This window comes from Scylla paramamosain, unplaced genomic scaffold, assembly GCF_035594125.1.
Source record: "Scylla paramamosain isolate STU-SP2022 unplaced genomic scaffold, ASM3559412v1 Contig97, whole genome shotgun sequence".
NCBI classification, from domain to species: Eukaryota; Metazoa; Arthropoda; class Malacostraca; order Decapoda; family Portunidae; genus Scylla; species Scylla paramamosain.
The window spans coordinates 203986-220096 of record NW_026973762.1 but is presented as its reverse complement, the minus strand read 5'-3'; the positions used below and the strand labels follow the sequence as shown (position 1 = coordinate 220096).

Sequence of the window (16111 nt, the reverse complement as noted above, 5' to 3'; positions counted from 1 at the left end):
CTTGGTGAGCTTGAGTTTCCGACTATTAGAAGATTACACTATCTTCTTCTTCTTGTTCTTCTTCTGTTTCTCTTTTTTCTTCTTCATCTTCTTCTTCTTCTTCTTCATCTTCTTCTTCTTCTTCTTCTTCTTCTTCTTCTTAATCTTCTTCTTCTTATTTTTTTTTTCTTCTGCTTCTTCTTCTTCTTCTTCTTCTTCTTCTTCTTCTTCTTCTTCTTCTTCTTCTTCTTCTTCTTCTTCTTCTTCTTCTTCTTCTTCTTCTCCTTCTTCTTGTTTTTCTTCTTTTAATATTATATTTTCATTTATTTATTTATTTTTTATTATAATTATTTTATTTTATTTTTATTCTTATTATTATTTTCTTCCTCTTTTTCTTCTTCTTCTTCTTCTTTCTCTTCTTCTTCTTCTTCTTCTTCTTTTTCTTCTTCTTCTTCTTCTTATTATTATTATTATTAATTTATTATCATTATCATTATTATTTGTATAGTAATAATGATAAGGAGAAGAAGAAGAAGAAGAATTTATTATTAAGAACAATGATGATGTGAGGTGGTAGCAGTAGTTAAGTGTGCTCTCGGCCCAGGAATGTCTGGGCCAATCACAGAACTGGCTGGGACGGGGACCCGTGATCCTGATCCAGTTGCGGGATGAAGCTTGTGTAGTAACCCATCCACGTTTTGCCCAGAGCCGTTGCTTAACCTCGTTGATCTTGAAAAGAATCTATGAAAAGAATAATAAGGATATATATATATATATATATATATATATATATATATATATATATATATATATATATATATATATATATATATATATATATATATATATATATATATATATATATATATATACACACACAGAGAAAGAGAGAGAGAGAGAGAGAGAGAGAGAGAGAGAGAGAGAGAGAGAGAGAGAGAGAGAGAGAGAGATGCTTTATTTGTCAATGGAAGCATTTTATTAGGAGGAGGCAGTAGACACCTGCCGAAACGATAATTACTCCCAGTGAGGTCTAAAGCACTGTTCAGGGGGTGCTGTGAACTTATCATTAAACCCAGCTGTGACCTCACTGAACGTTTCCCTTTGTGTCTCACAACACAAGGGGGTAGTCACAGCCTGCCCTCTAAAGACAACTCTCTTCCTCCACACAAAACTACAAGCACCTAATAACACACACACCCTTCACTCCAAAAAATTTAAAATCATGGCGACTCCTACACCAGCCTCGGAGTCCCCATCTGGGGAGGGGACCATAAATGTCCCCAGGTCGGACTGCCTTTCCGTCGACGACCCTAAGTGTCTTGACACCCCCCTCAACTTTTTCTTCATTAACTTCTGCAACATTCGCGGTCTAAGATCTAATTTTCAATCTGTAGAACACCACCTCTCCTCTTCTAAACCTCATCTTCTTTTCCTCACTGAAACTCAGGTGTCTGAGGCAACTGACAGTAGCCCCTTTTCTGTTCCCTCCTACTTTCTCTATCCTCATTTTCGATCCAAAGCTGGATGCTGCGTTTATGTGCGCAATGACTTAACCTGCTCTCGTGCCCACGCTCTTGAATCTTCCGAGTTTTCCACCATCTGGCTACGACTACAGAGTCATTCTCATACTAAATTTATCTGTGCTGTATACCTCTCTCCTAACTCCTCTGACTATAAGAAATTCTTTGACTACTTAACTTCCAAAGTGGAGCACATTCTGACCCTCTTCCCTTTTGCAGAGATCTCCATTCTTGGAGACTTCAATGTTCACCACCAGCTTTGGCTTTCCTCTCCCTTCACTGACCATCCTGGTGAACTAGCCTACAACTTTGCTATCCTCCATGACCTTGAGCAATTGGTGCAACACCCTACTCGTATTCCTGACCGTCTTGGAGATACGCCCAACATTCTTGACCTTTTCCTGACCTCTAATCCTTCTGCTTATGCTGTCACCCTTTCTTCTCCGTTGGGCTCCTCCGATCACAATCTCATATCTTTATCTTGTCCTATCACTCCAATCCCTCCTCAGGATCCCCCTAAGCGAAGGTGCCTCTGGCGTTTTGCCTCTGCTAGTTGGGGGGACCTGAGGCGGTATTTTGCTGATTTTCCTTGGAATGACTACTGCTTCCGTGTCAGAGACCCGTCTTTGTGTGCTGAGTGCATAACAGAGGTGATAGTGTCTGGCATGGAGGCGTACATTCCTCACTCTTTTTCTCGTCCTAAACCTTCTAAACCTTGGTTTAACACAGCTTGTTCTCGTGCTATACATGATAGAGAGGTGGCCCACAAAAGGTACTTAAGCCTTCCTTCACCAGAATCTCATGCACTTTATATTTCTGCCCGGAACCATGCCAAGTCTGTTCTCCAACTAGCCAAAAACTCCTTCATTAACAGAAAATGTCAAAACCTTTCAAGATCTAACTCCCCTCGTGATTTCTGGCATCTAGCCAAAAATATCTCCAATAACTTTGCTTCTTCTTCTTTCCCTCCTTTACTTCAACCAGATGGCACCACTGCTATCACATCTATTTCTAAAGCTGAACTCTTTGCTCAAACCTTTGCTAAAAACTCTACCTTGGACGATTCTGGGCTTGTTCCTCCCTCTCCTCCACCCTCTGACTACTTCATGCCTCGTATTAAAATTCTTCGTAATGATGTTTTCCATGCCCTCGCTGGCCTAAACCCTCAGAAGGCTTATGGACCTGATGGGGTCCCTCCTATTGTTCTCCGAAACTGTGCCTCCGTGCTTGCACCTTGCCTAGTCAAACTCTTTCAGCTCTGTCTGTCAACATCTACCTTTCCTTCTTGCTGGAAGTTTGCCTACATTCAACCTGTTCCTAAAAAGGGTGACCGCTCTAATCCCTCAAACTACCGTCCTATTGCTTTAATTTCCTGCTTATCTAAAGTTTTTGAATCTATCCTCAACAGGAAGATTCTTAAACATCTATCACTTCACAACCTTCTATCTGATCGCCAGTATGGGTTCCGTCAAGGCCGCTCTACTGGTGATCTTCTGGCTTTCCTTACTGAGTCTTGGTCATCCTCTTTTAGAGACTTTGGTGAAACTTTTGCTGTTGCCTTGGACATATCAAAAGCCTTTGATAGAGTCTGGCACAAAGCTTTGATTTCCAAACTACCCTCCTACGGTTTCTATCCTTCTCTCTGTAACTTCATCTCAAGTTTCCTTTCTGACCGTTCTATTGCTGCTGTGGTAGACGGTCACTGTTCTTCTCCTAAATCTATTAACAGTGGTGTTCCTCAGGGTTCTGTCCTGTCACCCACTCTCTTCTTATTATTCATTAATGATCTTCTAAACCAAACTTCTTGTCCTATCCACTCCTATGCTGATGATACCACCCTGCACTTTTCCACGTCTTTTCATAGACGTCCAACCCTTCAGGAGGTAAACATATCACGCAGGGAAGCCACAGAACGCCTGACTTCTGATCTTTCTAAAATTTCTGATTGGGGCAGAGCAAACTTGGTATTGTTCAATGCCTCAAAAACTCAATTCCTCCATCTATCAACTCGACACAATCTTCCAGACAACTATCCCCTCTTCTTCAATGACACTCAACTATCCCCCTCTTCTACACTGAACATCCTTGGTCTGTCCTTTACTTATAATCTGAACTGGAAACTTCACATCTCATCTCTAGCTAAAACAGCTTCTATGAAGTTAGGTGTTCTGAGACGTCTCCGCCAGTTTTTCTCACCCCCCCAGCTGCTAACTCTGTACAAGGGCCTTATCCGTCCATGTATGGAGTATGCTTCACATGTCTGGGGGGGTTCCACTCATACTGCTGTTCTAGACAGGGTGGAATCAAAAGCTTTTCGTCTCATCAACTCCTCTCCTCTAACTGACTGTCTTCAGCCTCTCTCTCACCGCCGCAATGTTGCATCTCTAGCTGTCTTCTACCGCTATTTTCATGCTAACTGCTCTTCTGATCTTGCTAACTGCATGCCTCCCCTCCTTCCGCGGCCTCGCTGCACAAGACTTTCATCTTTCTCTCACTCCTATTCTGTCCACCTCTCTAACGCTAGAGTTAACCAGTATTCTCAATCATTCATCCCTTTCTCTGGTAAACTCTGGAATTCCTTGCCTGCTTCTGTATTTCCACCTTCCTATGACTTGAATTCCTTCAAGAGGGAGGTTTCAAGACACTTATCCACCAGTTTTTGACCACTGCTTTGACCCTTTTAGGGAGTGGCATTTCAGTGGGCATTTTTTTTTATTAGATTTTTGTTGCCCTTGGCCAGTATCCTTCCTACATAAAAAAAAAAAAAAAAAAAAAAAAAAAATTTGTTTTTCTTTTCTGCTTGCCTTATTGCATTGTTTTATCATCAAGGGAGGGAAAAAAATGCAAAATGATGAATAAATAAGGAAATAAAAATGTTGGAATGCCAACAACATCTGGTGTTCCCAGGCGGTCACCCATCCAAGTACTAACCGGACCCAACGTTGCTTAACTTCGCTGATCAGACGAGAAGCGGTGTATTCAACGTGGTGTGGTCGTTGGCTCTGATGAGCTTGACTTATCGACTATTTGAAGATGATGTTCTCCTGCTTAGTTATGAAAGCAACGCTTTTCATAGTATAGTTATAATTATATATATATATATATATATATATATATATATATATATATATATATATATATATATATATATATATATATATATATATATATATATATATATATATATATATATATATATATATATACATAAACCATACTGGAAGAGCAAGGAGTTAGTGTTAATAAATATATTTGTTTTTTCTTCCAACTAGAAGAGGGGAAACTGGTTATGCTACCAAATGGAAGATAGTTTCTGAAAATTAGAATATGAATTCAGTTGAAACATTACTTGATACTGAATGAATCTTGCGCATGCCTACAAGAAAAGAGTCAGGGGAGAAGGTATATTATCTCGGCATGCCTTAGCGCGCCGGAAAATCTTGCAACCCCTCCACCTTTATATTGAGTTTTATTCACATTTGTGCTTGTGTATGTGAATTTAGTCATAAATGTGCAGTTGCAGGGTCAACACTGAAACAGAAAACCTATGCATATGACCCGATAATGTTAAATTAAGTGAGAAAAACAGGGAAAATAGTAATTTACTACACGCACGACCGCTCTGGCTCAATATATACCGCGCGACAAAAATTTTGAGGCACATTCGTGAGCTTCCTGTTAGACCGTTCGGACGTCGTACTAGCAGCTCTCATCACCATGACTGGCCGCGGCAAGGGAGGCAAGGGTCTTGGAAAGGGAGGCGCCAAGCGTCACCGTAAGGTTCTGCGTGATAACATCCAGGGAATCACCAAGCCTGCTATCCGTCGTCTAGCTCGCCGAGGTGGCGTCAAGCGCATCTCTGGTCTCATCTACGAGGAGACTCGTGGGGTGCTCAAGGTGTTCCTTGAGAACGTTATCAGGGATGCTGTCACCTATACCGAGCACGCCAAGCGTAAGACCGTTACTGCCATGGACGTTGTCTACGCCCTCAAGCGTCAGGGCCGTACCCTGTACGGATTTGGTGGTTAAATCGCTCCATTATTGAGATGGTGCCAGCTATTCAGCTTGCATTATCATCATTGAATAACATCATCTCCCGGACCTTTTTAAGGTCCACAAACATGAAAAGAAAGAAGGACCATAGACTACTATTATTACTACTACTTTCTCATAACCATGTTCACTATCACTATCTGAGCTAAGAAAAGAAACCATTATTAATTATAACCATCTTTCTCACTTCATCAGGTCTTCTCCAAGTATTATTATTATTATCATTATTATTATTATTATTATTATTATTATTATTATTATCATTATTATTATTATTATTATTATTATTATTATTATTATTATTATTATTATTATTATTATTATCATTGACTTATTTCAATGATCACGCCCCTCATCGTTCTCAGTTTCTCATAAAACAAAATATACATTGAGATGAAAAAGACGCTCAACATATCACAATAGGCAACACATCTAATCAACTCTCCACTGTGACACACAGCAGGTACATTAGTAGAAATATAGTATACATATTTATTCTCGGTCACTTGCGTGCCTGACTAAATAATAATAATAATAATAACAAATAACTAACTCGAAAATAAATACACTACTTGCTTATTATTGATATACCAGTATAGTCTACACAACTCTCTAGATGTTTGAACGTGTGGCTCCGAAGAGGAGCCGGATTGATGGTGATATTGGCTGAAGGGGAGGGAGGCCCTTTATTTACTTCTTCTCAGTCTTCTTGGGAAGGAGCACGGCCTGAATGTTGGGCAGCACGCCACCCTGTGCAATGGTGACTCCGGAGAGGAGCTTGTTAAGTTCCTCGTCGTTGCGGATGGCCAGCTGCAGGTGACGTGGGATGATGCGAGTCTTCTTGTTGTCACGGGCGGCATTGCCGGCAAGCTCAAGGACTTCAGCAGCCAGGTACTCCATAACTGCCGCAAGGTACACGGGGGCACCAGCACCCACGCGCTCGGCGTAGTTGCCTTTCCTTAGAAGGCGATGAATCCTGCCGACCGGGAACTGGAGTCCAGCACGACTGGAACGGGACTTTGACTTTCCCTTCACCTTTCCTCCCTTGCCGCGTCCAGACATGATAATGGATGTTGTGGTAGTAGTAGTAGTAGTAGTAGTTGTTGTTGTTGGTGGTAAATGAGGAGCGCGAGTACTCTAACCTCGTCGGTAGCTCTGCGAGCAAGTAGTGAATTTTGGGAAAAACGGCTATATATACGCGAGATCAGATCGGCCCAGAGCGCGTCTGGACCAATCAGGACGCTCGCTGAGGTGGCGACTCCTGATCCTGAGTAGGCACGCTAATATATATACCACTTTTCAACTGAGAAAACGCACACTCGTTCTCACAGCAGTACGGCGACACTATGCCTCCCAAAGCATCAGGAAAGGCTGCCAAGAAAGCTGGCAAGGCACAGAAGGCCATTGCCAAGGGCGACAAGAAGAAGAAGCGCAGGAGGAAGGAGAGCTACTCCATCTACATCTACAAGGTGCTCAAGCAAGTCCACCCAGACACTGGCGTGTCCTCCAAGGCCATGTCAATCATGAACTCGTTCGTGAATGACATTTTCGAGCGCATCGCTGCCGAGGCATCCCGCCTGGCACACTATAACAAGCGCTCCACCATCACCAGCCGGGAAATCCAGACCGCTGTCCGTCTTCTTCTGCCTGGTGAACTGGCAAAACACGCTGTTTCTGAAGGCACCAAGGCTGTTACCAAGTATACCTCCTCCAAGTAAACAGGCGGCCAGTATACTGCTGCCAGTATAAAATAATACCCGGCTCCATTGGAGCCACACTTGAAAAGGAAAAAAGATACGATATAGACAAATGCATTATTATTATAATTATTGTTATTATTATTAATATTATTATTATTATTATTTTTATTATTATTATTATTATTATTATTATTATTATTATTATTATTATCATTATTAATAATATTAATATTGTTGTTTTTATTATGATTATTATTATAATAATTATTGTATCATTATTATTATTATTATTATTATTATTATTATTATTATTATTATTATTATGCTTATTATTATCGTGATTATTATTCTGTGGAGATAAAGAAAAGATAAAAAAAAAATAGAGATAAAGAAAGATAAAAATTCTCCCAAGTGAAAGAGATATGGCCATGGAAGAGGGAATAATAATAATAATATAAAAAAAAAAAAAGGGGGGAAGGATATTGAGTTGAAAGTCGAAAGTTAATTATTAACCTGATACTGAAAGATGGAAAATAAATATTTTCTTCCACAAAACCAAACAGATTGTCTATGAAAATTCTTTAATGAAAGAGATGTTTGGCCCTAAAAAGGGCCTAGATATTGCTGTTATGAAGATCATTCGTGGATGACTTCTTAGGCACGCTCGCCACGGATGCGACGAGCCAGTTGGATGTCCTTTGGCATGATAGTCACGCGCTTGGCATGGATGGCGCACAGGTTGGTATCCTCAAACAGACCCACGAGGTAAGCCTCGGAAGCTTCCTGGAGAGCCATGACAGCAGAGGACTGGAAGCGGAGGTCAGTCTTGAAATCCTGAGCAATTTCACGCACCAGGCGCTGGAAAGGCAGTTTCCTGATAAGCAGCTCAGTGCTCTTCTGATAACGGCGGATCTCACGGAGAGCAACGGTTCCAGGCCTGTAACGGTGGGGTTTCTTGACACCTCCAGTGGCTGGAGCAGACTTGCGAGCTGCCTTTGTAGCAAGCTGCTTGCGGGGTGCCTTGCCACCAGTGGACTTGCGAGCCGTTTGCTTGGTACGTGCCATAGTTGTGGTAACAACAACTCACAACGAACACTCAGCTGAGTCTGCCCGTTTCAGTTTCAGTTTCAGTTTATTAAAGAAAGTTACATGAAAAAATGGGGAACAAGATATACAATAGTCAAAGGGGGGGGGGAGGGGGTTACAAAGTAGGGGAGAAACACAGAAAAATTACAGGAAAGAAAGTGGCCGGGCGGTCCGGCTAGCTATTCTTACTACTAGTATGCCTGAGCTCTTTTTATTGGGCATATTTTGTAGTTTACATAATTATTTAACTATTTTACATAAATTAGAAATATTATGTACAAAATATACATTTATTTATATCTGGGCAAGGGAGCGTCTTGCCCTTCAGTGATGAGGAGGCTTCTGGGGAACCAGGCATGTTGCTGGTTCGGTGCCTCCTCGTGTAGCCTCAGGACATTCCTAATGTATTCCCCGTCATCGTCCTTCAGGCGTTGCCACACCGCCTCAGCCATGAGGTGCAGCCTGACGTTGATGGCGGGGAGGGATGCTCGATGGTGGAGTTCTTCACTGGTGATGAAATCCTGCCAATTGGTATTGAAGATGAAGCGGAGCGCTGAGTTCTGAACCTTCTGGAGCCGACTGATGGCCCGCCTGCTCATGGCGTGAGTGGGGATCGGTGGGTAAGTGAGGACAGGGATCACCAGGGCCTTCACCAGGTGGAGTTTTATGCCTTCCTCCAGGTCCCGGAACCTGTACAGGGAAGCTAGCGCTGAACGGGCTTGTGCAACCCGTGCCGTGATGTGGGTGGTGTAGCCCCTGCCCGTGACCCTGAGGCCCAGGATGGAGCCCTGCCTCTTGAAGGCGACTGGCTCCCCCTGCACATGGAGGGGGACTGGCCGGTGTGCCGCCATGGGGATGACGGTGAACTTGGCAAGATTTGTCCTTATTTTCCACCGTTTCTCGAAGTCATTGACCCTGGTGATCTCCCTCTCGGTGCGAGCGTTGAGCATGGCTCCAGACCTGCCAGGATGAAACACGACCTGCGAGACATCATCTGCGTAGAGGATGTTGGTACCAGCTGCTGAGCCCGGATAGTCGCTGGTGTAGATGGTGTAGAGGGTGGGAGAGAGGACACTGCCCTGGGGCACGCCACTCTCTAGGCCGAACACTGGGCCGAGGTGGGAGCCGACTTTAATCCTCGCCGTCCTGTCCGCCAGGAAGTCGCAAAGCAGTCTGGTAACTGGGTCTGGGAGACCCAGCTGTAGCACCTTGTACTTGAGTCCAAGGTGCCACACTTTGTCAAACGCTTTGCTTACATCCCGGAGGACGAGGTGGCATCGGAAGCGGGAGGCCTGGTGTAGAGCCAGTGTCTCCGTGGCCACAGCTATGGCGTGGGTTGTCCCTCTCCCCCTCCGAAAGCCGAACTGCCCAGGGTGGTAGAGGCCGTGTCCATCCAGGTGGTCCCGAAGCCTGCTCGTGACAATTCTCTCGAACATTTTCCCTGGGACTTCCAGAAGGGAGATGGGCCTATAGCTGGCAGGACTGGTGGGAACCTTTCCAGGTTTCACCACCAGCCGCATCTCCGCTTCCTTCCAGCCGTCAGGGAAGTATCCAGCTGACAGGGAGGCGTTTAGAATCTCCTGCAGTCTGTCCAAGGCACTGACTGGGAGATGGGAGAGGATTGTCTTGTTGATCCCACTCTTGCCGGGGCAGGTGGCCTTGGTGGACCGGATGGCCCGGGTCAGCTCCAGAGACGAGATCCGGCAGTTAAGCGGGGAATCGCCTCGCAGTCTGGTGGGGTCAGCTGCTCCGTACGGGTGCGTGTCTTGGATGCGAGGTCTAAGGCGATCCAGCACGTCTTCTTCGTCGGAGTCTAACTCGTCCTCCTCCTGGAATACCCTCTCCCAGGTGGAGGTGTGGAGACGAGCTTTGTCAGCGTCTGAGTAATGTTTATGTCCTTGGTCGTCAATTAAGTATGAGTCTGGTTTTACTGTGCGTCCTGAAAGCTGTTTAACTTTTTTCCAGAAGACCCTGGGGTTTTTGTGGCTTGCAGCTAAGCTGGCAAGCCTGCTTCCCCAGTGATCCTTGGATTCCTGTCGTCTTCTGTCTGTCAATGTGTGTCTCAACTGTATGTAGCGACGGTAATTGTCAATTGTCCATCCAGTCTGGGAAGCCTGTTCCCTTAGCGCGTCGAACTGAATTCTAGTTATTTGTGTCAGTCGGGAGGGTCTGGGTTGCGGGTCTACTCTGTACGTGGTCTTAGGTATGTGTCTGTCAGCTGTCGTCTTAACAGTATAAGTCCAAGTCTGCAAAGCTCTGTCTATTTCCTCAAGGGAAGCTTGGGAAATGTCATGATAATTAGTCATCTGAAGTCCATTGTCATTAGTGAATTGTTCCCAGTCTGTCCTATGGTATGCGTAGGTCGGCAGTGTGGGAGTGAGTAAAGGAGAGGTAGAAATGTCAAGAATTAGGGGAATATGGTCACTTGTGGTGAGAGGTCCTGGTGTAATGGTGTAGTGGAGAAAGTTAAGGCGGTTAGTAAGAACAATGTCAGGAGAAGAAGATGAGAGAGGTCCGTAATAGGTGGGGAAGTCAGGTCCAATGTGTTTTGCAGTTTGTCGTCTGAGATAGTCGATGAGGTCTCGTCCTACTTGGTTGGTTGTCGCTGTACCTAATGTCGGGTGTCGAGCGTTGAGATCCCCAGCTAAAAAAACAGGGGATTGTCTGCGTAATAATCTAAGAAAGTCAGGGTGGGGAATAAAAGGTCTTCGCGGAGGAAGGTATGATGTGGCTATTGTGAGGGGGCCGTCTGGAGACTCTATTACTACGGCAAGAGTCTCTGAGAGGAAGTCATCCTCAATCCTATGCCTAATTGTCTTCCTAATTGCAATAGCCACTCCGTCCATCTGTTCGTTGCTGAAATTTTGTTGGTAGGTCCTAAAGCCTGGGATTTTTAATCGTTTTTCGTCCTTTAGTCCATGACTGTTGATAAGAACAATGTCTGGGTCAAACTGTCTGTACGTATTAATCAAGTCAAACTTACGTGTGTCCCATGTCAAGACGTTGTGCTGGATCACCCTGAGACGACGCATCATTTTCGGTAGCTACGCGTCCTTCTTGGTGTGTGGGAGTTCCGAAGATGATCCGGGAGAGGGCCATTGGTGAGGGAGGCAAAGAGCCTGGGCTCCACCGACTTACAGAGCCGGTGAAAGGGGCCTTTGGTGTTCTTCAGCCACTGAAGGACATCCTCCGTGGCGTTGTGTTCCCCATTGTGGCCGACTTTGAAGCGACCTTCCTGGATCCCCTTGTGGATCTTGGGTCCGGTGAGGGGGGAAGGCCAGGTGTCGTCGTTTGACTTTATAACAGTTACTGCGATACGGGGGGCGTCGTACGGTTGCTGGGACTGTTGGCCATGTTCTGTATCCTCTTCCTCGGAGTCATCTTCCTCTTCGTCAGAAGACTGAGCACGCTCGTCCTCCGAGTCAGGCTTCTGCGTGATGGGAGGTGGATTGTGAGTAGCAGAGCTTGAGGAGTGAGGGGATGTCTCGTCACTTGTGAGACATTTTATGATGGCGAGAGAGGGCACTGTCTGGGGTAGTTTGACGTCCGGCAGGCCGTTCATAGCAAGGCCTTCCGAGAGAGTCCTCTGGAAGGTCCCCGGAGTTGCAGCTTCTGCCATGTGTGCATGAAGCACACACAGTACACCCTTGAGACTGATCTTGCTCAAGTCACTAGCTGGTTGAGTGCCTGCAGAAGAGGCTGCTAGGGAGTAAGTGGCTGGCTTGGTTCTTTCACTTTTCAGTAGGTCTGTCTTCTCCCTCAAGGCTCTCTTTCTCACTGGACACCTCATAGCTCGGGCACTATGGTTTTGCCCACAGTGAAGACAACGTTTCTCAGCAGCCCTGCAGTCTCGGAAAGTGTGGTCTTCTTGGCCACACTCGGAGCACACTTGGTAGGAAGAGGGCTTGTGGCAAAATCTTGTTTCATGTTCCTCTACTGCATAGCACTTGTTGCATGTCATCAAGGGGACGTAAACCTCTTCCTCTATTTGTGACGGGGCTACCGAGAGGCAGAACATGAGCAAGCCATGTTCCTTGGCCTTTCGTGCCATGTCACCGGTGGTGAAGGTGATTTTAATGGTCTTCGACCTCGGGAACTTGAAGATTTCCACCACCTTTGCCCATGATTGACGACTCTCAATATCTTCTTTGATATCCTCCGGGGAGTTGTCATAGACTAGCTCATCTAGCCTCAGGCACACAACTGTGCGCCTGGACTTGAGCTCTGGAGGCATGATGGGCGTGAAATCACTGTCAGCAAGAGTTTGCAGCATGCTGGGACTGAAGATGTTGTCTGCATCCTTGTCAGTTGCAGTCAGCACAATGATTGCATCCCATGAGGAGATGAGTCTTGTGGGCTTTACCGCAGGGCTGAGGATACCAAGGAGCTGACGCTTGGAGGCCAACTCCTTGGGCCGGGGGTGTTTTATCTTCACCCGTCCCATCTTGTTACTGAAGCTGGGTGTCTGCCATATGGGGCAACAGAAGCCGACTCTGGGAGGACAGGATTGCCGAGGTGCACAGCAGTAAAAGTATCTGGGTTCTGGATACAACAGTGCACCAGACTAAGTTGGTAAAAACACGTCACAGCACAGGGACAGGGTGGAAACGGGGGGGGAGGGGAGACGCACTGGGGAAGCAAATCACCCTCCGGGGGGAAAGGGGAGACACTCTGGGGGGAGGGGACACACTGGGGGAATTATCCTGGGCACTGGGGAGAGGGGGAGCCACTGAGGGAAGGAAGCACTTCAGAGTATATCCGTGGAATGAGGTGTTAATCCTGGGCACAGTGGTGGGGAGGGGGAAAACATCCTGGGCACAGGGAAGCATTCGAGGGGGGCGGGGATAGTCCTGGGCACTGGGGAAGGGAGGGGGAATACATCCTGGGCACTAGGGAACACTCGTGGGTAGCGGGTTAATCCTGGGCACTGGGGAATGGAGGGGGAGTACTGGGGATAATCCTGGGCACAAGGGGATGGGGAAGCACTGGGCGAGTCCTGGGCACAAGGGGGGGGACACTGGGGGCTGGGGAAGCACTGGGGCGAATCCTGGGGACTGGGAAAGGGGGAAGCACTGGGGAGGGGGAGGGGGAAGCACTGGGGAGGTGGCGCAGAGGGAGGGGAGGAAAGCACTGGGAAGGGGAAGTAAATCCTGGGCACTGGGGAAGGGGGAACACGTCCTGGTCACTTGTTCATTGCTGTGATGAGTTGTTGTGGAAGCCTGGAGGTCTGGAATGTGTAGAGTGTGGCACTGGCACTGTGATAGTCTTGTGGCACTGGGGAGGCAAGGGTTTAATCCCTTGCACGGTGTGGCTGCAGGGGAGGGAAGAGTGAACCACTGGAGTGCATCGTCAGCTCAGGGGAGAGAGTGGCGGCTGCTGGATGCGTTGCAGGGTACGTGCGGTCCTTAGGAAGGCCGAGAATCCTGTGAGGACTACAAAAACCCTCTTCCAAGCGGTGTCTCCTGTGCCAGGTAAGTATACTCTATCTCTGGCGGCTAGGTGGAGCGCGGCCGGGACCAGCAGCGGTGGCAAAAGGAGGTAGGGCCTTCACGATCCCGGTGTCTCCTGTGCCAGGTAAGTATGATTTCTGGGCGAGCGGGGGGCAGTGTTCAGCAACCCAAGTTTATGGATTCCTGTTGAGGAGGAGCAAGTTCCTCCTGCTGTAGGCGCCCTTAGAGGCAGCGGAGGTGTCGGGAAACGACCTGCCTTGCCACAGGATAGTCTGGTGGTAAAGGTACCCGACCTTGAGACCTCTTGACAGCTGCTACGGCGTCGTCGATGTCTTCTGCCTCTTCTGCGGCGTCTTCTTTCTTGGAGGGAGGAGGAGAGGAGGAGAGATGTTCTCTCTTCGGCGAGCAGAAAGCCAGCAAGTCCCACAAAATCCCTTTATATATGAATCGGGTGGGCCCGACGACTCCAACCCTGCCTTGTGATTGGTCAGAAACGTCCAGTGAGGCTCATCGCCCACGCAGTCACCGCATGAAAGATGTGATCATTATTGTTAGTCTAATTCATTTTGTTCTTATTCTTATTCTTATTCTTATTCTTTCTTCCCTCATTCATAACAAATCTTGGAAAATATACAGCAGAACTGACATGTCATTTAAAATTCTAAGACAATTAGCAAGAAAGTTGTGATATTCTTATTTTTTTCATTCTTTTTATTCTATTTTTTTCTTATTCTTGTCATAATTAATATTGTTATCTTTATTATTTTCATTTTTTTTTATTATTCTTCCTTATCTTATTCTTATTTATCCTACTTTTAGAGAGATGAGGCTTGTGCGGTCACCCATCCAAGTTCTGCCCGGACCCCCTGCTTAACCTTGCTGATCCCGCCGTCAGCTGATTGGTCAAGAGCGGAGAACAAGGTGTTGGGAGGGCTTATTTCTCTTATTCTTATTCTTTCCTGTATTGTTGTTGCATTGTTGTGCTGAAAATGTTGGAAAATATGCACTAAAATTAACCCTTCATTCATAATTCTACGACAATTAGCAAGAGAGATATATTATTACTTTTTTCCCTTATTTTTGTTCTTTTTATTCTTAATCTTCTTTTTTTTATTATAGTTGTTATTGTTATTTTATTATTTTCGTTTTTCGTTCATTCTCCTCATTCTTATTGCTATTTTTTTCTATTCTCAGAGAGATGAGGCTTTTGTGGTCACCCATCCAAGTTCTTCCCGGACCCCCTGCTTAACTGCGCTGATCCCGCCGTTAGCTAATTGGCCAAGACCGGAGAACTAGGTGTTGGGAGGCCTTCTTTCTATTATTCTTATTCTTTCTTCCCCCATTCATATCGTTGTATTGGAAATGTTGGAAAATATACAAAAGAATTCACCCTTCTATGACAATTAGGAAGAAAGACATGGGATGCTTTCTTTCTTTTTTTTTATATTCCTTTATTGTAATTTTTCTTATTCTTGTTATAATAATTCTTACTGTTATCTTTATTACTTAAAATTTTCGTTCATTCTCCCTATTCTTATTCTTATTTTTTTTATTTATTTATTTTTTTTCAGACAGATGAGGCTTGTGTAGTCACCCATCCAAGTATTGCCCGAAACCCCTGCGTAATCTCGACGATTTCATTTGACAATACCTATTTACTTATTTATTTATTATTATATTTATTAAAAAAAAAAAAGAAGAAAAGAAGATGAAGAATAAGGTATGTAATCGAAATACTCTCTCTATACTGTAGCAATAGTTTAGCTGGATGTACTTGTATTGTGTCAAAAATACTTGCAATATCTGCAATTGTAACCTGCAGTGTCGGCATAATGCATAATTAAGCAATGAAAAGAAAAATTAATAAAAGAATAAATGAAAAAAAGAAAGAAAAAAAGATACAATTAACAATTAAATATATTAGCTACCCCTCTACGTTTCTTTATCACTGCAGAAAAATGGAAACATTTTAACGTAGACTTGTCAAAATTCAACTGAAATTAAGGGTTAAATAAGGATTGTCACCCCTTCCCCAGAGGATATTCATTGTCTTTTAATATATATATATATATATATATATATATATATATATATATATATATATATATATATATATATATATATATATATATATATATATATATATATATATATATATATATATATATATATATATATATATATATATTCTTTTTATTTAAAGTCTTATTTAGAGAGAGAGAGAGAGAGAGAGAGAGGTAACGTCCTTGAGGATAGCAGCTCGTCTACGCTCCGCTCAGTGATCAGCGTTAGAATGTAATTCCTCATTTCTTTAAAAAAAAAA

The 16111-nt window shown here is 44.6% G+C and overlaps 1 non-coding gene across 1 annotated transcript; it reads right to left on the bottom strand.

The window, feature by feature from the left end:
- Positions 1 to 4381: 4381 nt before the first annotated feature.
- On the bottom strand, positions 4382 to 4500 carry LOC135098981 (5S ribosomal RNA). Its single transcript, XR_010267555.1, has one exon. It is a non-coding gene; the product is annotated as a 5S ribosomal RNA (ribosomal RNA).
- Positions 4501 to 16111: the final 11611 nt, after the last annotated feature.